Below are 27,675 nucleotides of genomic sequence, written 5' to 3'. Positions count from 1 at the left end.
ACCCAGTCTCCTCAAACTGTGCTTGGCAAGTGTCCCGCAAAAGAGTCGCCTGAAGAAACAGCCCAGCCTCCTTTCTTGCTTTCTGGCACCTTCCACAGCGTCCCCTGGCCTCGGGTCATCTGTCCCTGGCCTTTTGGAATGGCCTCGTTGAATCCCCAAAGCTTGCTTTTTTTTTTTTTTGGACTTTTTGGACTTTGACCCGGCAATGCTCAGAGAGAGGTTCCTCCTGGCTCTGCACTCAGGAATCACTGCGGGCGGTGTTCGGGGAACCGTATGGGATGCTGGGAATCGAACCTGGGTTGGCCGCGTGCAAGGCAAACGCCGTACCTGCTGTGCTATCGCTCCAGCCCCCAAAGCTTGCTTTTGACTTCTGTAACGTGGCCTCCTGTCGCCTTCTTTCTTTCCTAGGGGGCACTCGTCACTGGCTTTCCTGGGGGAGAAAGGTAGAAACGTTCCTGTCCGGGTATTTTTTCTCATTAGACCAGGTCAGAGAAAGAGCTGGTCTGGTTTTGGAAAGGGAAGTGGGGATTCCTCCAAGTAGCAGTCAGGGGTCCTGGGGCTGCTGCCAGCAGTACTTGACCAACCAGGTGGTTCAACACAAGGGCTCGAGGATGTGGTGCTGCCCGGGTCCTGTGGTGCCTGAGATATCTGGGCCAGCCCAGGGTACTGGGGGGGGGGGGGGGTGTGTCTCAGGGCCACCCGTGGCAATGGCCCGCGGCCTCTAGACCTGCAGCTGGCAATGCTCAGGAGGCCTTGTGGTGCCGGGATCAAGCCCAGGCTGGGCGCGTGCTAGACTCACGCCGAAACTGCAGTGTCCTGGCCCCCAGCCCCAGAGCTGACAGCCCAAAGCAGACGAACAAACCCAAACAACTGGACAGAAACTTTCGGCACCTTGATTCACAGTATCATCAAGAGTAATGTTTCCGCACACCGTGCTGCTACCCCACGCCCAGCACACAGGGTGCCAGTGTCCCTGTACCTCTGTCTCCAGGTCCCTCTCATCACGCCCCTACCTCCACCCTGCCGCTCAGCAGACTCAGTCCTGCAGTCCAGCTCTCTTGGTGTTACAGGCCATTGTTGATGCCCTTCCTGTGTGTCTTTAGACCCCGCCTCTGAGAGGGGTCAGTGGGTATTTGTGAGTCCCTGACTCACTGCGCTCAGCATAATCCCCTCCGGGGTCCCTCCGCAGCAGAGCGATCTGCAGGATTTCATGTTATCGCACGATTGAGTATTCCCTCGTGTGTACTCCATTGTGTGCTCACTCTGCGCTTTCTCTGTCCACTCCTCTGTTCTTGGGCACTTGTGTTTCCAGATCTTGGCTCAGGTGACTAGTGCTGCAGTGAACAGAGGCATGCAGATACTTCTGCAGTGAACAGAAGCAGGCAGGTACTTCTGCAGTGAACAGAGGCAGGCAGATACTTCTGCAGTCAACAGAGGCAGGCAGATACTTCTGCAGTGCACAGAGGCACGCAGATACTTCTGCAGTGAACAGAGGCAGGCAGATACTTTTGCAGTGAACAGAGGCACGCAGATACTTCTGCAGTGAACAGAGGCAGGCAGATACTTTTGCAGTGAACAGAGGCACGCAGATACTTCTGCAGTGAACAGAGCCATGCAGATACTTCTGCAGTGAACAGAAGCATGCAAATACTTCTCCAGTAAACTTTTTTTTGGGGGGGGGGCGACGAAGCCGGCAGTTCTGAACGGCTGCTTTGTGCCCGGCTCTGAGCCGAGGCTTGCTGGGGGCATCCCTTCATGTGCTGTCCCCCAGCCGAGGAGCCAGGCATTGTGCTCATCTCTGCCTACAGTTCGAAGAGGCAGTGCGGCCCGGTCGTCTGCCTCCCCATAACAGAGAAACGGCAGGAAAGCTTCTGGGTACTGCACAATCACCTTGATTTGTGAGGGGCCTTCTTCCAAGTTGCGGGTTTATTTATTAGAACTCAGTGGATAGTGTATGGTAGAAAGGGGGTATTCTGTGGTTTCTCTGTCTTTTTTGGGGTGGGTGGCTGGGACTGGGCCACACCTTGCAGTGCTCAAGACTGCTCAGGAGTGCTCAGGACTGACTCCTGGCATTGCATTGAGAGATCATTCCTTGTGGGGTGCCAGGGATAGAACTCAGGTTGGCCGCTGGCAAGGCAAGCTCCCTCAGCACTGTGCTAGAGCTCGGGTCTGGTTTCTTTCAACTTCAGTATCTTTTAAGGAGAGTTATGTTTTATCTCTCATGCTCTTCTCTGAGTCCTCCCCAACAGCTTTTAATGCCCATACTTTTTGAACATGTCTGTTCAAAATAAGCTGGACTTTTCCCACCATTCTCCTTTAAATTCACCTTAAAATTTCAGCATGCACCGTCTGCTGTACTCCAAAACTGCACCCACACTGCTTGCTTTTTTTTTTTTTTTTTTTTTTGCTTTTTGGGGTCACACCCGGTGATGCTCAGGGGTTACTCCTGGCCCATGCACTCAGGAATCGCTCCTGGCGGTGCTCAGGGGACCATATGGGATGCTGGGAATCGAACCTGTGTTGGCCATGTTGGCCGTGTGCAAGGCAAACTCCCTACCCGCTGTGCTATCGCTCCAGCCCCACTGCTTGCTCTTTGTTACGGAGACATTTCACTTCCAGGGGCCAAAATCTGTTTTAGTTCCCTAAGCCTTCTATATCCAAACCCACAAATTTCATGCTTAAAACAACATAGATATGTTGTCTTCCAGTCCTGAAGGTCAGGAAATCTGCAGAAATCTTAGTAGAATCAAATCTAAGAGCTCAGCAGGGCTGGTTCAAGGAGACAATTCAACTTCATGTGCCTGGTTTCCGGAGGGCCTGGTGTTCCTTGATTTAAGACCTCCTGTTCTTTCTTTGCTGGCAATCCTTACGTGGTTTCCACTCACAGCTCCTTTCTGAAAGGAGAAATTTCTGCGACCTGGGTATATAGGTGAATTAAAAAAAAATCAAATATTTACTGATAATAACCCTTTAAGGAGATTTATTTCTAAGCAAATTTTTAAGATTTGTCATAATTCCTAGGGCTGGAGCTATAGCACAGCGGGTAGGGTGTTTGCCTTGCACGCGGCCAACCCGGACGGCCCAGGTTCAATTCCTCCGCCCCTCTCGGAGAGCCTCGCAAGCTACTGAGAGTATCTCGCCCGCACGGCAAAGCCTGGCAAGCTACCTGTGACGTATTCGATATGCCAAACACAGTAACCACAAGTCTCACAATGGAGACGTTACTGTGCCCCCTTGAGCAAATCGATGAACAACGGGAGGACAGTGCTACAGTCATATGCAGTAACACGACCCCATGTGGGGTCATGACCCACAGTCTAAGAAACCTTAATGATCTGAGTTCCTTTCATGCTTCAGATTTCACCTGTGGCTTCTCCTGCTGTCCAGTCTCTCTGCCATCCTGGCCCTTTGCTTCTGACGACTCATGAGAACAGTGGTCCAGCCCCGATGACTCAGGTAAATGAACTTCCACACTCAGAAGACCTTAACTTCAAGTCTTCTTTTGCCATATAACATAACCTTGTGATGGGTTTGGGAATCGTGTGTGTGTGTGTGTGTGTGTGTGTGTGTATGTGTGTGTGTGTGTGTGTGTGTGTGTCTCAAAGGGGGTGTCATAATTCCCCCATTCGAGGTCAGGTGTAAATAGAGAGCAATTCGCCCTCTGGTCTTAGTTGTCCAGTGTACCTCTATAGGCCACACACGTGATGTCTAAGAGAACAAACATTTGATTCAGGACTCATTCCTCCCATCTGGCATGCAGCCTCCTCCAAACTGGCCAAACCAGTGATAAGCAAGAGCTGTTGGAAGCCTGGGGACGGCAAGAGCATCGCTGGGATTGTGACTCTCCTCCTCATGGAGAGAGTCAGAACTGACGTAAAAACCAAGCAGTGAAACGCTGCTGTCGTTCCTGCAATACCAGTGCTAGCCCATGAAATGGACACCCGCCTAAAAATCTCTTTCTCCTCTGAAGACAAAACTAAGATGCAATGCCAGTGGAACCTCTTATTATTATTATTATTTTTTTAACATGGGAAAATTGGACTGATCCACAATACTTGGTGTGTTATCCAGTAGGGTACCCTCGGCGGGGGGCGGGGGGGGGGAGGGCTGGGGAGCCCCCTCTCCGCTTGCCACCTGGAATCTGATGCTAGTTCCGCTCTGACAGCTGGTTAGCCTGGCGGGCTCTCACAAGTTAAATCTTGTCTCAGGAAATAATTTGCTGGAAGATCAAAGAATGGTTGGGATAAATTAATTTTTCAACAGATCCACAGGTCTGGGGGAATGTAAACACTGTCTTTTTGATAGTGCTAATGGCCTTTGGAAAAATGGGGCGGGGGAGGGGCAGGCTCTTTATTTTCTTGTATGGTTTTAATTCCGCATATAATTGTCCGTGCCTTAATAAGGTAAAGCAGAACTCTGGACGCGTGCACTGAAGGATCTGAAATGCCTAGATAGGCCATGTATTACAGCACCATTCTTACAAGACTAGCGATTCTCGGATGGGGGAATTAAGAGGAGTTCCACCCAGAAGCATCTGGCAGTGTGTGAAACATTCTTGATCCTCGTGATTCAGAAGAAAGTTGCTACCGGCATCTAGTGGCTTGAGGTCAGGGTGCTGCTGAAGATCCTATGATGTAGAGAACCGCCCTCCTCCAGGCGTTTACCCAGCCCACTCAGTGGTCCAACTGCAGCTGAAAAATCTCCTTAAGGACTTTGTTTTTCTACTCTTCTGACTTAGATGTGATTTTTTTGTTGTTGTTATTTCTTTTTTTTTTTCTTTTTGGGTCACACCCAGTGATGCACAGGGCTTCCTCCTGGCTCGTGCGCTCAGGAATTCCTCCTGGGGGTGCTCAGGGGACCATATGGGATGCTGGGAATCGACCCCGGGGCGGCTGCATGCCAATCAGATTACCTACTCACTGTGCTATTGCTCCTTTTGTTGTTATTTTGGTTTGCTTGGTTTTTGAGCCTCACCCAGTAGTGCTCAGGGCTTACTCCTGGCACTGCACCCAGGGATCACTCCTGGCTGGGCTAGGGGAACCACATGGGGTGCTGGGATCGAACTCGGGTCAGCGGTGTGCAAGATGAGTGGCCTCTTATCTCCAGTCCTTGGATGCGTTCTTGCTGTAGTAGATACAGTTTCTTCTCCTGCTGTAGTAGATACTGTTTCTTCTCCTTGTTCTTGCTGTGGTAGATACAGTTTCTTCTTCTGCTGTAGTAGATACTGTTTCTTCTCCTTGTTCTTGCTGTAGTAGATACAGTTTCTTCTTCTGCTGTAGTAGATACTGTTTCTTCTCCTTGTTCTTGCTGTAGTAGATACAGTTTCTTCTTCTGCTGTAGTAGATACTGTTTCTTCTCCTTGTTCTTGCTGTAGTAGATACAGTTTCTTCTCTGCATGTAGATTTGATTTCTTGGAAGATCCCTTCCTTTTCCTTCTCACTTGGCACAGCATAGCATCTCCTCCCAAGTAGTCTCTCATGTATCTTGTGAGTTTGGTTGTCCGGAGGAGGAGCACTGACCCGCAGGCAGCAGCCCGGAGGTAGGGTGGGAGTGATGGGGAGAGGAGAGAACCCAGGCTCCCATCCCCCCACCTCTCCCTCTCAGCTCTCTAGAATGGATGTCACAGTTGCAGCCGAGGGGGTTGAAAAGGGAAAGCTCTTTGACCTAGGATAAGTGCTCAGGAAAGGTGTTTTCTCAGGCAATTAGGTGGGAAATTGTGTGCAGTGTGCAGGGACGCCCAGGGTTGCCTCCCACCCCCATCCATGGAAAACTGCTGTAAAAGGAGAGACAGACACGGAGCAGACTGGGGCTGTCAGTGTCCAGGAAGACCTTCAGTTCCTCAGTAGCAGCGGCTCTGTGATTGACAAGCGATCCAAGGTACCTCGAAAGCCTCGGGCCAGGGCTATTTTTAAAACCAAATTGACAGCAAATAACTCCAGATGGAACATTCCTGACTTAATTATAGAGACCCGTGGTGGTCCCTGCCAGCAGGTGGGTTTCTGTCGTTGGGTCCTGCGTTCTTCCATGCTCCGTTGCTTGTTTGAGAGTCAGTGTGGAACCCAGGGCTAGGAGACTGACTTGATGGATGAGTCTGTCTGAATTGGGCGGCCTCAGTTTGCCTCTATGTAAAGTGGGCACAGCCTTTCCCTCAGCGTCCTTGGGTCCCAGAGAGGGTGCCCCTGCTGAGATAGTGGGCATCAGAAGTGCTGGTGGAAGTGTTTCCTGTAAAGGCTACTTCCTATTTCCTTCCTCGTTGATTTCTCCCAGTATTTATTTATTTATTTTCTTTCCCTTAAAAAAAAAAATTTTTTTTTTAATGAATCACCGTGAGGTGTAGTTACAGACTTACAAACTTTCGTGATTACGTTTCAGTCATACAATGATCGAGTACCCAATCCCTCCACCAGTGCCCATTCTCCACCACCACTGATCCCAGTATCCCTCCCACCACCCCTCACCCCCCTTCTACCAGTCTTTAAATGTTGGACAGTAGTGCCACAAAAAGTTAACTTTTCACCCCAACTCATGACTAATAATTTTGTGTAGTTGTATCATTTGGGGACTTGTCCCAAGTCTTCATCTCACTGCTGCTGTCTCTTTATGGGGGGTGACTTGGTGGTAGCTCTGTGTGTGTGTGAGGGGGAGGTGTCAGACCTCATCTGATTGGTTGGTTTTTTTTTTTTTTTTTTGCTTTTTTGGGTCATACCTGACAATGCACAGGGGTCACTCCTGGCTCATGCACTCAGGAATTACTCCTGGCGGTGCTCGGGGGACCATATGGGATGCTGGGAATTGAACCCGGGTTGGCTGCGTGCAAGGCAAACGCCCTACCCGCTGTGCTATCACTCCAGCCCCGTGATCTGATTGTTTTTTTATTCTCATGATGCCAAAGTGTTCATAACTGCTGGTGGTGCCAACTGCCAGCAGAAAACTAGTAGGGACAGTTCACAAAATAGTCGCTTAAAAAAAAAAAAGCACGCTAACTCCCCATTGCTTCAACTCAGGCAACTGGATATTTCTCTATTTAACGTCTATGTCTGTCCGTTTGCTCCTGGACACCTGCCCAGAATGGGCTCCCCAGCCCTTTCTACAGAAGGAGGCTCCATTCAGGCTCCTCCATCCTGAGGATTTCGTATTTTGCTTCATCTGACTACCCCTTTGCTAAGGCCTCCTTTGCATTGGTAGTCATGTTGCTTAGTAAGGCCATTCTCCGAAGGACGATATGGAGCCCAACTTCAGACCAGGCTGGAGAGTAACAACCCAGGGAAGAACCAGGGTGCATAAGAACCGGAAGTAGTAAGAACCTGGGAGAAAAAGAGCCTCGAGAAAAGAGCCTGGGAGAGTAAGAATTCTGGAGAGTGAAAACCCTGGAAAGTAAGAACCAGGGAGAGTGAGAAAGTAAGAACCAGGAGAGTAGGAGCCCAAGGGAGTAAGAGACCTGGAGAGGAGGAGTCTGGGAGAATAAGAGCCCAGGGGAGTAAGAGCCCCAGGGAGTAAGAGTCTGGGAGAGTAAGAGCCCGGGGGAGTAAGAGGCCAGGAAAGTAAGAGCCCAGGAGGGTAAGAGCCTGCAGGAGTAGGAGCCCGGGGGAGTAAGAGCCCTGGAGATTAAGAGCCTGGGAGAGTAAGCTTCACAGGAGTTGGGGGTGAGGGGTGCCGAGAGAGGGAGCATGTCAGGTGCTTGTCAAGGAGGGAAGCCACCAGTGTCCTGTCCTGTGGTGGACTCGCTGGACCATTCTAAGGACCCGGTGGCTGCTGGGGCCCACCGGGGTGGGAGGAGGAGTGGAGTGTGGGAGTGTGGCAGACCAGTGCTCCTCCAGCAAGCCCCCTGGAAGCCTTGGTGCAGAGCGCTCTTGCCCTGAGGGAGGGACCTGGGCACACGTCTGCTCTGCTTTGCACCTTCACAGACGCCCTTGAGTAGTGCCCAGTTCGCTCCCCTGAGCTCTGAGGGGTTTAGGGTAGATCAGCACTTCTCAGTCTGGGACAGTTTTGCTCCCTGGGGGGTTGACATTGGCCTGAGTGGACATGGTTTTGGACATTGACTAGATAGTGGCGGCCGGTGATGCTGCCCCCCAAATGAACAGAAAGCCCTCCATCAAAAACTCATGCAGTGCAGATTGTCAGCCAGGAGGAGAGGGTGTAGGCTGAGGGAGTCCCTGGAAACCATTTCTTCGGCTCAGGAGTGACAGGCTCCTTGGCTGGTTGGTGGCAGTTTCCCTGTGACCTCCCACCCTTCTGTTGTCGGTAGCCATCGGACTGTGGCTTTTCCACGGTTTGTTTCCTCGCAGTCCTTGCTTCCACCCAGACTGCTAGGCAAGGGATCTCGGGTCCGCATTTCTGTCCCTGGGCGCAGGGCAGGGTGTCTGTGCTTGGATGCCATCGTTCAGGACATTCTCTTTTTTGGCAGCCGAGAGACAGATGTTCCTTTGGCTCATCCACGGGAGCCCATAATTCAGCGTTCGCTTGGTAAGACTTGAATGCACGCTCTGTTGGCGGTCCCTGCGCCATGAGGCGTCGTCGGGAAAAGGCAGGAACTGTTCCCTGCCTCTGGACAGGAGCCTGGCTTCTGACTGGGAAGGAAGGAATACAAATGGTTCTCATCCGGGTTGGGTTGCAGCCGTTCTCCCAGAATCTGGGGGAAGAAATCAAGTCATTCCCTCCACAATGTCAAAACTGTGTTCCCACATCAGCGACTGCCTGAAACGTCTGGGGCTGATGAGGAGAAGAGTTAATTAGCAAGTCCCTCTCTCGGTGTCCTTTTTCAGCCTTCTCGAATTGCAGGATGAGCCCGCTCTGACAGGCTGGCTGCTCCCTTGGTAATCTGTCTTTTGCACAACACAAAAGGGTGCTGGCTAAATTTTGTGAGCCCCTTCTGATGGGAGGCTGGCAGGGTCCCGGACCCAGTGAACAAGAAAATCTACTTTAACAGACTGTCAATGGGGAAACACTTGAACTCCCAGAACAGCCTTGGAGAGTCCTGGATGAGTTGACAGAGCAAAGCTGCCTGTTTGCTTTCAGAAATATCCTACCCTGCGACTGTGCCTTTGAAAGAACGGAACAAGCTTCATACTGATTTTTTTGTGTGTGTGTAAGACAACACACGTTTGGGATAAGAACAGGTAACATCGCTTTTTCAGATGATGAGGGCATGGGTTGAAATGGAGCAACTGACCATGTTGAAGGTGAGCTATGCCTTGGTGGTTGGCATGTTCTTTCTGAATGAATTTCTGCAAGGGGGACCTAATATATATATATTTCTATTATATTGCTGTTTTGTTTAGCTTAAAAAGATAGGATTGGTGGTCAGAATTCTCTTTCTATACAAATTCTTTAAGCTTGCTTTCTGTATTTCTAACTTAGCCTGCAGCCTTAAGAAATAATGTCGGGGCTGGAGCCATAGCACAGTGGGTAGGGTGTTTGCCTTGCACACAGTCGACCCGGGTTCGATTCCCAGCATCCCATATGGTCCCCCGAGCACCGCCAGGAGCGATTCCTGAGTGCAGAGCCAGGAGGAACCCTTGTGCATCGCCGGGTGTGACCCAAAAAGCAAATAAATAAATAAATAAACAAAAAAGCCAGACTGGGGCTGGAGTGATGGGCGTTTGCCTTGCACGTGACCTGACTGGGGTTCATTCCCAGCATCCCATATGGTCCCCCGAGCACCGCCAGGAGCGATTCCTGAGTGCATGAGCCAGGAGTAACCCCTGTGCATCGCCGGGTGTGACCCAAAAAGCAAAAAAAAAAAATAATGTCATACACTGAAGCTTCTAAGTGTCCATGGTGGGTCAAGAGGTGAAAGGGGACACTGGTGGTGGGCAGAGAATGGAAAGTTTGAGGCTAAAAAGGATTGCTGTAAAATCTTAGTTCTAGTAATGACAGGGCCAGTGATCACCTCAACATGAAAGAGCTTGATTTCTCTGCCTCATTTTCTTTTCCCTGTCAGGCCTATGGGAAATACAATAGTGTATCCTCTTCTTCAAGTTTTCCGTGCTGTGAAATCCACATTTTTTTTTAAATCATGACAAAAGCATATGAGTCTTTAGAGTTAAGAAGACTATTTCTTGTGTCTTTTGGTTTAGTCAAATCCTTCTATAAACTAAAAAGGATTAGGTTGTAATCCTACTAAGCATTCTTTGTGGTACTTCCTGGGGGAAAGAATATTTTGTTGGGAGGAGGTAATCAATCCAGGGAATGTAAGATAATCCTTATATCTTCAGGATATCAGCAGTCATCCTTGAATCATATTGCAGACCCTCAGTAGAAATGACTTTTAAGTGTTCTTCTCACTTCAGGCCACCAAAACAGAAGACTTCCTAAAGCATTTGTCAGTGATATCAGTTACCCTATTTCTGTGTTTGTTGCAGGTCATTGTAGACTATTAAATACTCAGCACTACACATGGAAATCCTATTTAATTTCTTGGAGTTCTTGGACAATAAATAACAGAAATATCCGACAAGAGGGGCTGGAGTGATAGCACAGCGGGTAGGGTGTTTGCCTTGCACGCGGCCGACCTAGGTTCAATTCCCAGCATCCCATATGGTTCCCTGAGCACCGCCAGGAGTAATTCCTGAGTGCAGAGCCAGGAGTAACCCCTGTGCATCTCTGGGAGTGACCCAAAAAGAAAAAAAAAAATATCCGACAAGAACAAGTATGAAAATAGAATGCTAACATATTTATTATTTGGATAAATGTTTATATGGATATATTCCCATAAATATATGTGGAAAAAGGAAAAGTGTAAAGATCGGAGTAGCATGAATTTTATAGCCTGGTCAAAGAACTAGGCGTTGCATAACATTGTGAATGTGATCTTATAAATTGCTCTTTTCGTGTTAACCTTACTAAGATTTCCAAAGAAATTTCTTTCCTCATCCCCCTCCACTCCCCCCACTTGGGAAAACAAACAAGGTTGCCTAGTTGAAGGTTCACTTTTCCCCTTTTCTCTCTGATTTTTCTGCTTTCTCGCTCTGACTTTGGGGGTTCTTCTGCCAAGGATCCTGCTGCAGAACTTTCTGAAGGAAGGCAGAGAATTGCCCTATCGAAGCACTCCTGCGGGCTTTGTTCCCCGGTTGGCTGAGGTCTGTTGGAGGCGTGCAGGCCAGGAACTGACTTCCCCTCAGCCCTCCCGGGAAGAACCCTTCACACAGCGAACAGTGGTGGTGCCTCCCTCTGCCAAGGCTCCCTTTTATGTTTCTTCCACTATGTCAGACAAGAGAATGGCCATGGAGTTGTTGGTGACAGATCAGGACTACATTGGTAGGGGGAATTTCCAGTGTCTCAAGACCGTTTCATCATATTTATTTAGTTAGTTTTTATTACTGAAACACCGTGAGGTACAGTTGTAGACTTGCAAATTTTTGAGCTTGGGTTTCAGTTATACAGTGATCGAATACCCATCCCTCCACCAGTGTCCATTTCCCACCACCATGGATCCCAGTATCCCTCCCACACCCATCCCCCCCAGCTGTGGCAGGACATTCCCTTATGTTCTCTCTCTCCTTTTGGGTGTTGTGTCTGCAAAAGAGGCATTGAGTGGCACTCATGTTCTGTCCATAGTCTACTTTCAGCATGCCTCTCCCATCCTGGGAGGATCCTCCCAACACCCTTTATTTGGTGCTCCCTTCTCTCTCTGAGCTGCCTTTTCCCCTAGCGTGTGCGGCTGGCCTCCAAGCCATGGCACACTGGAGTACTATGTAGCTGTTAGAAAAGATGAAGTCATGAAATTCACATACAAGTGGTACTACATGGAAGGACCGTTTCGTCGTTAACAACTTTGATTCTCTTTGGAGAAGCGGCGGGGCAGTCATGGGGACGGACCGTTTCCTCCTTCCTTTTCCTCGCTGGACTCCCAAGGTCTCAGCACACAGCTTGAGGCTTCCCCAGAGGCCTGCGGGCTGCATTGTCGGGGTGTGGAGGGAAAGCCTCCCTACTCCTCCCTTTTGTCTGTGCCACCTGGCGCCTTTGTTTTCCCCTCTGTGTCCTCTGGGGGACAAGTGGCAGTGACTCCATGACAGAGGAACTCGGAAGCCAGCGCACAAATCCCCAAGCAGGTGGCCTGGCTGCCTATTGTGTGGGGAGGAAGCCAATCGGGCTCTTCCCGGGCTGCTGCTTGCGGCCTCTGATCACTTCTCCCCAGTAAAATGATCCTTCATTGGAGCTGGGAGATTGCTCAGAAGCTCAGGGGGGCAGAAGCCTCCCCAGGGAAAGGCTCCTGAGCGGTGCCTTTTGCTCTTTTCTTCCCTGTGAACTCGGAGGCCTTTCAGAGCAACTGCTGATGTGGAATGTCGGCAGTCTCAGGACCCCTGGCTGGACACAGAGACCAGAATGAGTGACAGAACAAAACACAGCACCCAGAAGATCAGCCTTATCAGCCGAGTTCGACCAGTGAGCTGCCCCATCACCGCCACCCCCTCGTCATAATTCTTCGTCTTTTTGTAAATATTGGTAATTCGAAAGAGAAACACTGAATGGGTTCTGATTGCCATTAGGGTATGTCTTACTGGAAATACACTCCACATTCTCTCTCTTTCTTTTTTTTTTTTTAATTTTTATTAGTGAGACATCATGAGGTACAGTTGCAGACTTACAAATTTTTGTGCTTGGGTTTCAATTATACAATGATCCAATACCCATCCCTCCGCCAGTGCCCGTTTCCCGAAGTCATGAAGTCATGAAATTTACATACACGTGGTCCTACATGGAAAGTATCATGTTAAGCGAAATGAGTCAGGAAGAGAGGGATAGACAGAGAAAGATTGCATTCATCTGGGGGACATAAAGTAGCAAAATAGGAGACTAACACCCACGAATGGCCGAGATTTTTAGTACCAGGAATTTTACCCCATGGCCAGCCACACATGCTAGGGGGAAAGGGAGCTCAGATAGAGAAGGGAGCACCACATTCTCTCTTTTTGTCTTGTCTTGTTTCGCTTTGTTTGGGGCCACGTCTGGTGGTGCTCAGGGCTTACTCCTGGCTCTGCTCTCGGGGATCACTCCTGCTGAGCTTGGGGGACAGTGTGGGACGCTGGGGATCAGTGAAGCCCAGGTCGGCTGCATGCAAGGCAAGCGCTCTACCTGCTGTACTTATCTCCAGGCCCACATTGCACATACTTATTTAATAACGGGGTCTGAACTACCCGTTCCTTCCCATGCCCGTATATAAGCTTGAGTGTGGAACTTGAATGCACTCTTCCTTCGGCTCGAGCTGCGAAAGCGGATAAGTCTTCTGCAGACAGCTACCGTGAAAAGTAGCATGTGCTCTGTGATCAGATTAAATTCTCTCGGAAGTGGGAGGCAGGGGCTGGTAGCGGTAGACTGAAAAAATGAGATCTTAACCCCAGGTCATTGGGGTTTTAAAGGAGAGGAGGTTAGGTAGGGAAAGATTAAGCAGCAACTGATTCATTCCATCCCATTGCTTTTTTGCCAATGCCCACCCTTCCCCTCACCCCCCCCCCCCCCATTTCCTTTCTCCCCATTTCCCAGACTCCAGAATCACTTCCTGCCATATCTTGAGAGATTTCCCCAGGGTAATGTCGCTCTAGGAATCTGAAAGTCCAACCACCCTGTCTCTCAGGCCTCGGGTAAAGTCGAGTGGGAGAGAGGAAAAGGATACTGGAAAAGAATTGAAATGAGGGCCAGGGTTTGGTTTTGTTATTTTATGGGCCACACCGGGTGCTACTCAGGAATTACTCTTGGTGGAGTGCCCAGGACCACATATGTGCAGTACCAGAGCTGGAGCCTGGGTCAGCCACGTGCAAGGCAAGTACCTTCACGTCTGTTCTATCTCGACAGCGGGTCTTGCACATGGCCAAACCGGGTTTGATCCCCAGCACCACACGTGGTCCCCCGGGCTCCTCCAGGACTCATCCCTGAGCACAGAGCCAGGAGTTAGTCTCGAGCTTCTGAAGGCTTAGCCCACACCCATCCCCCAAAAGCCCCTAATTGAAAAACACCGGTATTGTCTCTCTGGCCCTGAGAACCAGATTTTGATGAGAAGACTAGCAGCTTCTTCTGTACAGGGCTTATCTCGGTTATACTAAACAAAGGTCAGGAGATAAGGGGAGAAGAGATATCAGACCACCAGGGCAGGAGAGAAACAGAGAAATTTGCCTGTTCCTCTCTTGTGTCCAGACTGACAAGATCAGAAATGTAGTTGTCATGCAGGATAAAGCTGGGACCAGATTTTTTTTGTTGTTGTTGTTTTGCCTTTTGGGTCACACGTGGCGATGCACAGGGGTTCCTCCTGGCTCATGCACTCAGGAGTCACTCCTGGCGGTGCTCAGGGGACCATATGGGATGCTGGGAATTGAACCCGGGTCGGCTGCGTGCAAGGCAAACGCCCTACCCGCTGTGCTATCACTCCAACCCCTGGGACCAGATTTAGTATATTGGGTTATTTGGTCTTAAAAACATGATTCACAGAACTTTTTTTTCTTGTTTTGGGGGCCACACCCATCTGTGCTCAGGGCTTACTCCTGGCTCTGTGCTCAGGGGACCGCTCTTGGCTCATGCCTGTTGGGTCATATGTTGGGAGCTTGAACCAGAATCAGCTGTATGCGGAGCAAACTCCCTAACCCCTGGACGATCGCTCTAACCCACGATGATCCTTTTCACCTGTGCTCTAGACCCTACGCTTGCTTCTAGAAACAGAGCAGTGAACACAAATGGTTCCTTGCCTGCATTGGAGCTCACTGTGGAAACCTGTATATTGACCTTAAACGGAAACTACAAAGGAGCAGTGACTTTGACAAGAGTTATAAAAACTAAGTAAAGGAAGAAATAATAGGAGACTCTGACCTAGTTTAGTCTGGGAACATGTTCCTAAAAGTGCCTTGAGTGCTGAATTGAGTTGTCCGGGTGAACCCTAGGCATGGATTAACAAGGCCTTTGCTTCCCAGTTGGGTACTATCATCCCTGAGGAATACTGGAACAATCCAGAGGAAAGGTAGTAACTTTGGGTGCCGCTGAAGGATGCTTTCTGTTTCTTCATGTAGAGAACGTAGATTGGGGACGGGGGCAGGGGAGGGGGGAGTGCTTTGTAATTTTTTTTTTCTTCTGTAAAGGCAGTGGTAGTTCAGATACGTTTGGGAACATCTGGTCTAAGTGTAAGTTGGGGGTCATGCAGAGTAGGGGCAAAGCTGTGGCAAAGCTGCATATGCAAAGGCCCTGAGGTAGGAAGGGAGCTTGAGTCCAGTTGAAGAACAGATTAGGCTCCAGTGTTAGGATCCCGTGTCTGCTGGTGGAGAAGGGGCTGGAGGACAGAGAGACACAGGGAGTTTCGGAAGCGCAGGGTTTTGCACCACGTCAGCTGGGAGATGGCTAAACCAGACCTCAAACTCATGCCTATGCAAAGACTTAGCGATCATCAGTATTTTTTAAACAGTATTTGGTAAAGCCCCCGCGCCTGGCTGTCCTCGCCGGGGCCCCTTGGAGGGGAGCGGGTTGAGGTTTCCTCCCTGCCCCGACCAGGGCTCCGGCAGCCGAAGACCTCCAGAACCAGCCACCACCATGCTGAGACCACTCTCCACACACATGAAGGTACCGACAGAGGAACAAAGGCACGCGGGTCCAGGGACTGAGATCTCCAAGCCTACTTGGATCGGGGCTGAGCATCCTCCACCCAGATCCTCCGAATTCCAGTAGGCGGGGGTCATACTTACCAACTGGCCCCCTGGCGCCGTGTAATCCCATCAACGGCCAAGACTCAGAGTCTATAAAACCCAGCTCCCGGAAGCATGAACCATGAACCATAACATCTTATTATCTCATTCCTACTTTGGACAAACTGGTAGGCTACCGAATGTAACCTGCCCACAGGGCAGAGTCTGACAAACTCCCCGTGGCGTACCCAATATGCCAAATACCAGTAACAATGATGGGTCTCATTCTCCTAACTCTGAAAGAGCCTTGAATATGGCACTTTTTAAAAATCTCAGGGCTAGGACGAAGGAGACGTTACTGGGGCCTGCTCGAGGCAATCGACGAATAACAGGATGGTTGTGATCTTGTGGTCTTGTGATTTGGTAACGTCAGTGTGGGCATGGGTATACGATTCCTAAGCCGGGGGGGGGGGGGGGTGGCTGGAGAAATGTCTCACGTGGAGGAGCACGGGTCTGCAGGCATCGGAACTGGGCTCATTCCTGGCACTGCAAGCCCCTTCACTCCCACTGCACCTTTGGGTGTGACCGCCACCACCGTGAAAACCCAAGCAGCCCAAAGAGAACCATAAATGACAGTTTTATTTCCACATAGCTCAGTGATCTTTTAAACATAATCTAAAGTGTGTGTGAATATTGTTACCAGCTGCGGAAAGGAAGGGGAGTGCTCTTTTGAATGAGTGCTTGGAATTTTGCCTGCCTTTCTCTCTAGCCTTGCCAAATTGTAATTTCTTTAATTCATCCAATCACATTCTTGACTAATCTGCTCAAGTCTGTACTATGCCTTGGCTTTTTTCCCCGTAACAGCTTAGGGATTTTTAAAGAAAATATTTGGAAATGTTTGCTCTTGATCAGGGTGTTTGCGGTTAGATGTTGTCCTCACCGCTTTTATTGTGGAATGATCTGTTTTTTCTATCGTGGTAGCTTTTGTTCGGGATAGGTGTTGTAATTTTGTCACTTTTACTGAAGAAAAAAAAAAAGAAATCATTTATCAGGTGCTTTTTTAGAGAAAGCCCCTACTTTCTGGAAACTGAATTACATTCAGGAGTATTTAAAATGAAATAGTTGTTAGCCAATAATGATTAAATTACAGTTGTGTGTTGAGGTGCTATTTTGTCCTAAGTGATAGCTTTAAAGCCCCGTTTCTCATGATTTACGTAAGTGAAGGTTGTCCTGTGGTTTTCGTTTAATGTTTGTTTGGGAAACTGAAGCTTAAAGAGATGGAGTGAGTTTTCCAAGAGGACCCAGATGGGTAACAGCAGAGCTGGGACCAGAACCCGGGTCCTTCCAGGCCCTATTTCAGGATCAATTGTGTTTTAGACCATTATGGGAAGTCCTATCTGATGTTCAGAAGCAATATAACATAAGAGACCCAGCAAATTTGGACAATTGTAATGAAATCTTTTATAGGTTATTATCGGGATTCTGTTTCAGAGAAAAAAACAGAAGCTAATTGCTAGCTTTCACATTCATTCATCACTCTTAGCTGGTTGGTAAACTCAAAGTTTCCCTCCATTTAGCTTTTCAATTGCCCGCATGGCTTACATGACACTAGTCACATGAGAAGACACCAAGAAGAGTTCAGAAGCCAGTTAAGTAAAACTGTTACCTCTGATGCGTGTCTTATGGGGCTTGTCGATCACGGCCCAGTTCAGTGCCATGTGCTTTGCTGGGTTTCTGCTTCTTACCTTGCTGTGACTGAGAATTAATTGCACTAACCTAAAAGTTAAAAATTCCTATTTGGCTGGAAATTAAATCACAGAGTCTGGGGTTCTTAAGTCCTTAAGAAATTCTTTCAAATTTGACGTGTCCAGACTTGTCCTGGAATATGAAATATTTGATTTAATAAGATCTGTGGGTTCCCAGTGCATAACTGTTTTTGAAAATATGTTTCTCAAAATATAATTAGGGAAAAATTCTTTTGAAATGCTAAAATTACCCTATGGTGATGATAAAGATACTGGCAAACCCTTTTGTTTCAGAGAAACAAAACCAAACTTCTAACCTCCATGCTATTATAGCAATGGCATTAGTGAGTAGACAAGCATCATTGGTCATATTTCAAGTAATCATTAAACTTTTTCAAAGCTATGCTTAACTACCTCTTAATCACACTCCTCTCAAACATTACTGCAAAGCTGTTGAGGAGGGACTAAGTTGAAATTATTATTTAAAAAACGTTGAAATTATAGTTTAGGTCATATGGTTACAATACTGATAAAGTTGATGGCTTTTACTTTTACTTTCTTTTGTCCTGTTTGGGGGCCACATCTGGTGGGGCCCAGGGCTTACTCCTGGCTCTGTGCTCAGGCACTAGGTGACACTCTGTGGTGTCAGGGATCAGAGTCAGGCTCAGCTTTGAGCAAGGCAAGCACCTTGGCTCCTAGACCATCTCTTTGACCCCTGTCACTTTAACCATGTGTTCTTTATCCATTAATCTGTCCGTGGCTATTTCGAGTGTGCCCATCTATTGCCTACTGTAAATAAGGCAATGATGGGTCTCATTCTCCTAAATCTGAAAGAGCCTTGAATATGGCACTTTAAAATCTCAGGGCTAGGACAAAGGAGACGTTACTGGGGCCTGCTTGAGGCAATCGACAAACAACAGGATGATCGTGATCATAGATAAGGCTGTAGTAGACTTAGGAGTAGGTCTGTCTTTCTAAATGAATGTTTCCGTAATGTCAGGGAAAGAATAGAGAACACACTGGAGTTTTGTTCTTAATTCTTTGAGAAAGCATCACACTGTTTTCTACAGAAACTGCCCCAGATGACGTTCGCCACCCCCAGTAGTGTTCTGGGTTCTTCTTCCCCCGACTGGGGATGTTGGTTTCCTCTTCTGCTCTCACCTGATTGAAGGTAGACACAGTTTTCGGAACTCCAGTCAGGCTACTTTCAGGGACACAGTGTAGCCAACTACTGGTTATGCTGTTGTCTCTCCTGCCTTGTGTCAGGGTCACACACATGTAGCTGTGGCTCCCAGCTCACACTGGCAGCTCTGCCAAGGAGACCACACTTGGCATTGTGGGGCAGTGTCATGAGCTGGAGAAGTTCTATAAAGAAGACCACACCTTCTACAAGATCATTGTGGGTGATTTTCATGTCAAGATAGGACCGAGAAGAACAGCCGAAGAACTCTACATCGGGACCCATGGCCTAGAATGGAACAAACAGGGTGAGAGACTGTCTGAGTTCATCATGTCGACCAAGACCATCCATGGTAACTCACAGTTCCAGAAAGCTGAATCTAAATGTTAGACATGGGAGTCTCCCGGTGGACGGTTCCACAATGAAATAGACCACATCATATTCAATCGATGGTTTTGCCTGACCAATGTCGCTGTTGTCCCAAAATTCCAAACGGGATCGGACCACCGTCTCCTTCATGCAAAATTCTACTTCAGAGAGCGGGGAGAAAGGGCTGCAAAGTTCAAAAAGAGAACTCCCAGAACGACCACCAACTGGGAGCTCTTTGGCACCATTGTGGCAACATGGGAAGATGCCATTGTTGACAACATTGATGAGGAATACGATCGACTGGTTCAGCACCTCCATGATTGTGCGAGGAACGCCAAGAGAGAGATAGCCACAAAAAAAACGCCTGTCTTCAAAAACTCTTGAGCTTCAACATGGTTTGGCGCATGCCTCAGGCAACCGCAAGTGAACATCTGAACTCGCAAAGCAAAGCAGTGCAGAGATGCGATCAAGGAAGACCTCAAAGAGAGAAGAGCAGAAGTACTGGTAGATGTGGCAGAAGCCACGAAAAGCATTCGTAACGCTCGCCTGTCCTTCGCCAACTACAAGACCAAGATGACTGCCTTCCGACGTCCTGACGGATCTATCACATCTTCTAGAAGGGCAATGGAGAAGATTATCCATGACTTCTACTCAGATCTCTTCGATAGCCACATCCACCTGCCCACATACCAAATTATACAGGATGGATATGTCATTCCCAATGTTCTCCCTTCCGAAATCTGACATGCCATTTCGTCAGTAAAGAAACGAACAGCACCCGACCTAGACAGGGTCAGACCTGAACACCTGAAGAACCTGCCGTCAGTACTCATCAATACACTGGCTTGGCTCTTCACACGCTACCTGTCTGAATGCAAATTTCCGTCCCAGTGGAAAACCAGCAGGACTGTACTAGTGTTCAAGAAGGGAGACATCCACGACATTGGCAACTATCGCCCAATCTGCCTATTGTCTGTCATCTACAAGTTGTTCACTCGAGTCATCCTAAATAGGATTGGCAGAACACTAGATGAAGGACAACCATGCTACCTAGCTGGGTTCCGCAAAGGATTCAGCACCATCGACCATATCCACATGATAACCAAGCTCATTGAAGTTTTTCGGGAGTTCAAGATACTGCTCTGTCTAACGTTCATTGATTTAAAGAAGGTCTTTGACTCTGTTGAGACAGAAGCAGTCATTGAAGCCCTAGCCAATCAAGGCATTCAAACTCAATACATCAGGATCCTCCATGAGCTGTATTATGGATTCACTACCAGGATCTCACAATTGTACAAAGAAGTAATCATCGATGTGAAGAGAGGGGTTCAGCAGGGTGATACCATTTCACCAAAACTCTTCAATGCCACCCTCAAGAACGTCATGTGACAACTGGAATGGGAAGGAATGGGAGTGAAGATAGATGGTCGGCAACTACACCACCTCCGCTTTGCTGATGACATTGTTCTAATAATACCAAACATCAGCCAAGCAGCACAAATGCTGGCTGACTTCGACCGTGAGTGTGGAAAGGTTGGACTACAGCTGAATCTTACGAAGACAATGTTTATGAGAAACAGCCTCGTTCCTGACGCTCCATTTGCTCTCAACAGAATGACCATCTCCGAATGCAACAGCTATGTGTACCTAGGTCGAGAAGTCAAAATGATGAATGACCTGGCACCTGAGTTGCACAGGAGGAAGAAAGCGGCTTGGAATGCTTTCAACACCATCAAAGAAATAGCTAAGAGGATGAAGAACCTCCGGCTCCGGGCACATCTCTTTGATTCCACTGTTCTTCCTGAATTAACATATGCCTGAGACCTGGGCCCTATGCAAACAGGATGAGAATGCTATTTGGGTCTCCCAAAGAGGAATTGAAAGAGCTATACTTGGAGTATAACGTTTCACTCAAATGAGAGAAAGAATCCGGAGTTCCGAGTTCCAACCTCCGTTGACGATCAAGAATCAGGAACGCTGTTTTGTTTGCCAAGGTGTCAAAAATCAGATGGGCTGGACACGTAATGAGATTTAGAGACGACCGCTGGACTAGAACCGTTACTGACTGGATTCCACAGGACATCAAAAGACCGCGTGGCCGCCCACCTACCAGATGGTCAGACTTCTTCATCAAGATCATGAACGATCGGTTTGAAGCTCTTCGTGTTCTTAGAATGAACAGACGCCATTGGGCTACACTAGCACACGACAGGGACAAATGGAGACGTTACTGGTGCCCGCTCGAGCAAATTGACGATTTAGGGGAAGTCAAGTGATCAAGTCATGGGGTCAAACCCAGGGCCTCTGCACAGAAGCAACTCTCTGCCACTGAACCACACCTCCAACCTCCAGGTGGTCATTTCCTGTTACTTCGCTGGTACAGAGTCGAATTCATCACTCTAGTATCCTTGTTCTACCAGGAGAATCCAATCATTTATCCAGTTACTTTCCATATTTAAAGTGAGTTCCTAGCTCCTGATTGCCCATTTCACGACTTTCTCAACTTCTCCTGACCTTTTCTCTGTTGCCCAGTTCATGACTTTCTCAAGTAGTCTTCAGTTGTATTTATTTTTCCACTTTAATCTTCTGACTTGGTCTTTTAGTTCCATGAGCTTCTCCTTTCTTGTTCCAAAGTTACTCAGACCTCATCCTTCAGCTGTGACCTCAAATGTGATCAGAGGTAACGAGTAGCAGCGTGAGTGCCGTTTACAAAAACACTTTTGAGATGATCCCAATAATGTCAGTAGGGGCTGAATTCCTGATGATAAGAAGTCATTAATTATTGTAGGGGTTGATAGTAATATTTAATTTTATTTTTTGAATTTGGGCTGGAGCGATAGCACAGCGGTAGGGTGTTTGCCTTGCGTGCAGCCAGCCTGGCCCAGCGGGTTCGATTCCTCCGCCCCTCTCAGAGAGCCTGGCAAGCTACCGAGAGTATCTCGCCCGCACAGCAGAGCCTGGCAAGCTCCCCGTGACGTATTCGATATGCCAAACACAGTAACAAGAAATCTCACGATGGAGATGTTACTGGGCTTGCTCGAGCAAATTGATGAATAACGGGAGGACCGTGACCGTGATTTTTTGAATTTATTATTATTATTTGCTTTTGTGGTCACACCTAGCAATGCTCAGGGGCTACTCCTTATGGGTGGAAAGACTCATTGTCTGGGTTTTGCTTTAAGGTCTCAGCAAAGGGGGAAACAACAGAAAGGGACCTGGGGGTTCTTGGAAAAGACAAAATGCTGGCAGTTATTAAAGCTTAGTGATGGCGACATTGGATTCGTTTTTGAAATCTTTCCATTCATCGTATATATTTGAAGTTTTCCTTTATAGAAAGTTAAAGTATAATCGGGAAAATTAACGTGGGTTTTCTGGTTCCTACCAGATATATTGATTTTTGAGCAACAATAGTTTTATTTGGGAGATTCGAGGAGGAAGAGGGAGGCATTTAAAAGACAACGCAGGCTTCTTCAGAGGGGAGAGAGTGAAGGGCACTGCATCAAGTTAAAGCAAAGAATCACACATCCCAGCATAAGGTGCGGGTGACTCCAGAGTGCGGATGTGCCCTACCAGATGTTTATCTGATAATTGATGTAATTGTTATATTGATAATGGGAGGAAATGTCTAGATCATCCCAGAATTTGAAGGTAATGAATTTGGTGGCTACCGAGAGAGAGAGAGAGAGAGAGAGAGAGAGAGAGAGAGAGAGAAGGTTGGTGTGTTGTAGTGGCCACAGAGTGACATACGTGTAGGGATAAATAAGGTTTTCTGGATCCAGGAGTGAGAACCAACAGAAGGGCAGCCCTCAGGGGCACCAGGGCCAGCTAGGCCTGGAGGAGTCAGTGATGTTCTCTGAAGGAACCTGTACGAAAGAAGTCAGGATTCAGGGGCAGGCCATGCCTAGAGTGGACCGACACTTCTGGGCACTTTCCAGGGGCAGAACTGTGCAAAATGGCAAGGAAGGGCGGACCCAGGATTTATCTGCGGCCAGCGGGGCTGGATCTACTTGAGTTTTCTCTGAGCTCAGCTCATCTTGTTTTCACCGGCTAATCACTGTTTTGCCTCACTCTGGTGTGTTTGTGTGGAATGAGTCCTGTTTCTGTCTATCTTGCCGGCTTGTTGTGCTCAGGGCCCGCAGTTCTATCTGTCCCTCATGCCTGAGTGAAGCTTCCTAACACACACGCCCTCTCCACCAGGCACAGCCCAGCTTCTGGGGGATTTCCAGGCAGCACTTTCTTTAGCTTTGTGTCGGGGAAAGGCGTTTTAATCCACAATAAAAAGCACAAAAATGCAAACACGGTAAAGCTAAATGGCTGCGAGGAGGACACACTTATTTATAGAATGAGCTGAACCGGGAACGTGGGATATTGAAGCATCAAATCTCCATCACCACCTCGCATTGCCCATCAGTGACCGTGGTATCGAATCGAGAAACTGCAAACACAAGTGAAGTGGTCATTTTGCAAATAGAGAATCCGTGAGTAAGATGAGACATTCCGCAAATAGGTAATCCGTGAGTCATGTGAGAGTCTGCTGTATAAGTTTGGGAGCTTTTGCAGCGATGCTTGAGGGGGGAGGGGGCGGTGTGATGCTGGGAATCAAGTTTGGGGCTCCTTGCCTGCAAGCTGCGCACTCCAGGTCTTTAAGCCATCTCGCAGACCCCACAGGACCAGCCCCAGATCTCCTGCATGCAAGACAAGCACTCTGTCCTGGAACTGCATCCCCGACTTCTGCCACAGCTCTATTATTATTATTATTATTATTATTATTATTATTATTGCTTTTTGGGTCACACCCGGCAATGCACAGGGGTTACTCCTGGCCCTGCGCTCAGGAATTACTCCTGGCGGTGCTCAGGGGACCCTAAGGGATGCTGGGAATCGAACCCGGGTCGGCCGCATGCAAGGCAAACGCCCTCCCCGCTGTGCTATCGCTCCAGTCCCCACAGCTATATTTTTAACAAGATTTTTTCGTGGAGGAGGTAGCTTATCACTAGGCATTGTCTGTTTTTCCAAAGATTGGGAACCTTATTGTGAGTCGTCTAGTCTCTTGTGCGGTCTTACGGATTTTAAACGTTCCGAAATGCAGAGGTAGTCTTTATTTAGAGTTTCTAGTGCATATTTTTACACCCGCTGTTCTAAATCTCTAGTCCCTATTTTTCATTTTAATATAAAAAGTGTTTTAAGTTATCCTAAACTAGAATGGTTCAAGCAAGAACCCTTCCAAAAAGATGTTCTCCTAGACGGAGAAAGTGGTCTTTGATCAAGAAAAACATATCCACGTCCTGTCTGTTCCCAGTGTTGGCAGGGAAGATACCCAACCAAACATCAGAAGTCAGGAAAAAAAATTTCCAAGACCTGAGGGTGCTCAACATGACCAAATACTCAACTGAACTTTACAGAGTGCAACTCTCTTACTGCGAGGATAGGAAGAAAAGGAGGTTTTGTGTTTGTGTTAATAGCTACTGTTCACACAGTACATTTGGCAGGCTGGGCATCTTCTGACTCCTCTACAGTATTAACAGTCCCAGAGGTCAAAACAAAGGAGCTCATCTTCTCCCTTGTTTTCTTCCTCGATCAGGGCCAGTTTCCGATTCTGAGCCCTGCATTTTAAGAGGGCACACTTGGAGGTCAGTGGACTAGAAATTCAAGACCAGGTGTCATGGAAAGGCTATTGGGTAGAAATGTGAGGAAGCTTCATTCTCAGAGTGCCGAGGAGGGCAGAGTTGGAACTTTCTGCTGGTCATCAGAACATTCTTTTTTTTTCCTCTTATATCCACCTTGTTAGTTTTATTAGTAATATCTTGCATTAATGTGATATATTTTTTATAATTCATGATTATGGTATTATATTTTCATTTCATTTTTTTCATTTCATCATCCTGTTATTCGTCGATTGCCTCGAGCAGGCCCCAGTAACGTCTCTTTCATCCTAGCCCTGAGATTATATTCACGGCTCTTTAGGAGAATGAGACCCATCATTGTTACTGGTATTTGGCATATTGGGTACGCCACGGGGAGTTTGCCAGACTCTGCCCTGTGGGCAGGCTACATTCGATAGCCTGCAAGTTTGTCCAAAGTAGGAATGAGATAATAAGATGGCATAAAAAGATGTATTATATGGTATTATGGTATTATATATAACAGCTAAAACACACAGTTCACATAAAAATCCTCTTTGTATTATACAACTTTATGGGACAAGTGGATAGTGTGATATGTCTATCATTACAATTATAATTTTATGCTTCAATAACCTTCCTTCTTCCAAGTGTTGGAATCCACTGGTCTTTTCAGTTTCTAGTTTGTTTTTCACAGAATGTCATTCAGTAAGAAATAGTCAATATATAACCTTTAAGATTGGCTCATCAGAACATTCTTTGACCTGCCAGTTCATTCAGGTTTTTGGTGTGTGTCTCCGGGCACTAAAAGAGGATCACATTTTTCTACACACTGGTGAGGAATTACTTTTCTCACTAGAGGTGTATCACTTCATGTTAATATTTAGAGGCTGCACCCACACGGCAAAGCCTGGCAAGCCACCCAGGATGTATTTGATATGCCAAAAACAGTAACTGACAAGTCTCACAATAGAGATGTTACTGGTGCCCACTCGAGCAAATCGATGAACAATGGGAGGACAGTGCTACTGTATCATTTCTAATGTTTGCATGGCATTTCATTGTGGGAATGTACCCTTATTTTGTTAAATCCATCCCTTGTTAATAGTAAGTTTGCTTGTTTCAATGTCTTTACATAAATAACAATGCTACAATGGACGTCTTTGAAATATGTTCACCACCATGCACTTGAACTAGCTATGTCAGTCTTTTTTTTTTCACTCCCCAAAGACTCTCAATACTTACTGCCAAATTACCTTACCAGTCAAACTGGAAGAATTAAAATAGTTGGGTTACCCCATCAGATGTTGTAGAAAGGATTTTGCCTGGCTTGTATGTTGAACATGGATATAAGATTCATGCAGGGCTTTGCACTGGACAGGTGATTATTTTACTTATGCTTGTCAGGTTTCAGTCTTATTGTGTCCATAGTATTGTTTTACTAAACTAAGTGTTAGGGTTTCTGAAGAAAATAATTCTGGACCAGGGTGATAATACAGTGGGTATGGGGTTTGCCTTGCATGTGACTGACCTGGGTTCAACCCAAGCACTCCATGTGGGCTGCCAAGCCTGCCAGAAGTGATCCCTGAGTGTGTCCACTTACCTGCATGGCTGGTGTGTGTCTACCACACCCGCCTCCCCCACACAAAATTCTCCTCTCCTCCTCCTCCTGCTCCTGCTCCTCTTTCTCCTTCTCCTCCTCTTTCTCCTCTTTCCTCCTTCTCCTCTTCCTCTTCTCCCTCTGCCCCCCTCTTTATGTTGGATTCTGGGCTACACCTGGTGATGGTCAGCAGTTACTTCCGGCCGTTCTTGGGGGATCATGTGGGATACTGGGATTGTACCCAGGTTGGCCACGTGCAACGCAAACACCCTACCCACTGCACTATTGCTCTGGCAATTGTGTTTCCCTATATTCTGGCAATAGTCTTCCTCATGTCCGTACACTTCTGTTGTTAAAACCATTTAAAAAAAACCGATGGAATACCTCATCGGATTTTATTTTTATTTACTGGCCATGAATTGAAAACACTTTGGTTTATTATGTTTTCGTCTCACCATCTTCTCAGTTGCCAGGAAGCTAATTCTGTTATCCCGACCCTAATGTACAACTTTGTCTGTTTTTCTGTTCTTTGTGCATTGTGTTCCCTCGTCAACTGAATATTCCATTAACTAAGAGCACTGAATAGCCATTGTGTAATTGGAGAGATACTCTGTGTGTGTCAGTTCCATGCATTGTTTGAGAATAAACGTGCTGGTATATTTCTGATGGGACCTTTCTCACTGCCACTAATAATAGTGATGTTATTGAAAAGATAAACCTATGACTAAATCCCATAAGTGCTTTGCATTGTTTGAACACTCTTTTCATTTAGAATTGTGTGTGTGTGTGTGTGTGTGTGTGTGTGTGTGTTCCTATAGGAGGTAGGAACATCATTGTCTTGTTCTTAGGATTTTAGCGGAGCAGTCTCCATGAAATTGAGTTCAGAACTGTGTATATATGCATTGCTAGGGAGAGAGGTTGTGTGTGTGTGTGTGTGTGTGTGTGTGTGTGTTTGTGTGTGTGTGTGTTTTAAATCAGAATCTCAAATTGTTCTATAGTCCAGGAATATTTAAAGATCACTGACCCAGCAAACTCAGTTAAATGCTGGTAACTTGTTAGATCACAGTAGCTATATGTCTAGAAAGTGCAGAGTACTTTATATCTTAGACAGATATTTGTTAGAAACCTGATTTAAAAAAAAAATCAAAGCTTAACTAATGAATGCTTTTCCCTTTTGATTGAATCACTATGAGATACAGAGTTGCTGGGTCTGTATCTCATAGTGATTCAATGATTGGGTCATGATTGGGTGTCAGCCATACAATGTTCCAACATCCAACCCTTCACCAGTGTACGTTTCCCATCACCAATATCCCCAGTTCTCCCAACCCCGCCGCCCTTCCCCGAAACTTCCTTTATGGCAGACACTTTTTCCTTCTCTGTTTCTCCATTTCTTTTTTTAAGTCTCAAACTTGATGATTTATGAGCTCCTGGAAGACACCGTCTATGTTTTAACTCATTCTCTAACTTCCTAACTTCTCATTTAGCTCCCAGTGTGGAAAAAAACAAAAGAAACTTTCTACATTTCTGTGGGAGTTTGAAACTTTGTTAGGCATCCATG

General features: G+C 47.2%; 1 protein-coding gene across 2 annotated transcripts in view; it reads left to right on the top strand.

Annotated features, from left to right (window-relative positions):
* Positions 1–27,675, top strand: part of KANK1 (KN motif and ankyrin repeat domains 1) — a 251,644-nt gene that overhangs the window by 33,722 nt on the left and 190,247 nt on the right. For both annotated transcript variants that reach the window (XM_056106909.1, XM_056106908.1), the window contains exon 2: positions 3,358–3,456. The gene's annotated coding sequence lies outside the window, so the exon portion shown is untranslated. The remainder of the gene's footprint in view (positions 1–3,357; positions 3,457–27,675) is intronic.

This window comes from Sorex fumeus, unplaced genomic scaffold (genome assembly GCF_029834395.1).
Source record: "Sorex fumeus unplaced genomic scaffold, SorFum_2.1 ptg000149l, whole genome shotgun sequence".
NCBI lineage: Eukaryota > Metazoa > Chordata > Mammalia > Eulipotyphla > Soricidae > Sorex > Sorex fumeus.
Note: the sequence above shows the minus strand (reverse complement) of the source record. Positions and strands in the feature narration are given on the sequence as shown.